The 1,348-nt window shown below is 40.9% G+C and overlaps 1 pseudogene; it reads right to left on the reverse strand.

The window, feature by feature from the left end:
* Positions 1 to 775: 775 nt before the first annotated feature.
* Positions 776 to 893, reverse strand: LOC134937811 (5S ribosomal RNA; annotated as a pseudogene).
* Positions 894 to 1,348: the final 455 nt, after the last annotated feature.

A 1,348-nucleotide genomic window follows, 5' to 3' on the forward strand; every position in this document is an offset into this window, starting at 1 on the left:
TGGACAGATATTGAGAAGGAAAACGCTTTCTCAATTATGGTCCTTATTGGCGGTGCGCCCAGAGCTAGAAAGTATCTGTACATACACACGGAGAGAAAGAAAGCTCTGGTGTGGGCGCACTCTTAGGGGAAAAAATCAAAAAAATATATATATATATAATTTTTTTTTGAAAAATGAATAGAAAAAGTTGTAAAAGCAATATTTATTAGCAAATTGATTAAAAGTTATTAGTTATCCCACTATGATCAGAAAGTGTCTAGGTGTTGGTTAATATGAAATTAAATTATTATTTTGTATTATACTTTATTGGAAATAACCAACAGAGGTATAAGACAGCAGGAGACAAAGAGAAAAAGAAAGAAATGTTCTGGTCTCGTTAATCACACAAGATAGATTAGAAGGGTTGCAGACACTGGCTAGTCTAGCAACCGTTTCTCCTGACCAGCACAGAAATTCTGTGTTACTGACAACAGAGAGATCCAATAATATATCTTTGAAAGACCAATACAATGGTCAATGTCGGACAAATTACTGATCACCAGATATACCATCAATCACAAATTGAAATTTAGAGACACATCTGACCATTTTTGGAGCATAATGCAGACATAGCCATGCTGGATGGAAAAGAAGAGCAGAAGGAAAAGGAAAAGCAGAGAGGAGGGGAAAGAAAAAACGGGTACGTTTGGAAAAGACAGGAGAGGGGGTATAGAGGTGAAAAAGTGGTGATCCTGCTGTTGGTGTCCACCCTTCTAATGAAGGGGAATAGTGTCCTTCTCTACAACACCAGGTATTCCCAAAAAGTCTCCTTTGAGGTACTGACCCGGCCCAACGCTGCTTAGCTTCCAAGATCGGACGAGATCGGGCATTAACAGCGTGGTATGATAGTAGAGAGGCTATCTATCAATGAGAGTGCACCTATATAAGAGGAGTGAAGAAGAATGGGGAAAAGGGGGGAAGTGCAGTAATGGTGTGGATCTGCTTTCCTCGTTAGGCGGGGGGACTCATCTACCTGATGGCAAATGATACCCCTGGATCGAGGATGAGAGTCCACAGAAAAAGGCTGGGTCAGTGAAAAGAGGGTCTGGGAGGAGTGGAAAAATGATAGAGTTGAGGGTAACGGATAGATTGTCCAAGGGAGGAGGATGGCGTGCCTGTTGTCTCTATATAGGAAAAATTAGCATGCCATGCACAATACACAAAGATTGATGGACGGTTCCTGGGAAACTGGAACCAACTGCGTCCTGTGCCTAGGCACTAGGTAGTGTGATGGTGTAAATTCACAGTTTTAGCACAAGGTTAGCATGTTGTCTGAAGCATATACAGATAAATTACTAAGTCATATAAT

Source organism: Pseudophryne corroboree, chromosome 6 (assembly GCF_028390025.1).
Source record: "Pseudophryne corroboree isolate aPseCor3 chromosome 6, aPseCor3.hap2, whole genome shotgun sequence".
NCBI classification, from domain to species: Eukaryota; Metazoa; Chordata; class Amphibia; order Anura; family Myobatrachidae; genus Pseudophryne; species Pseudophryne corroboree.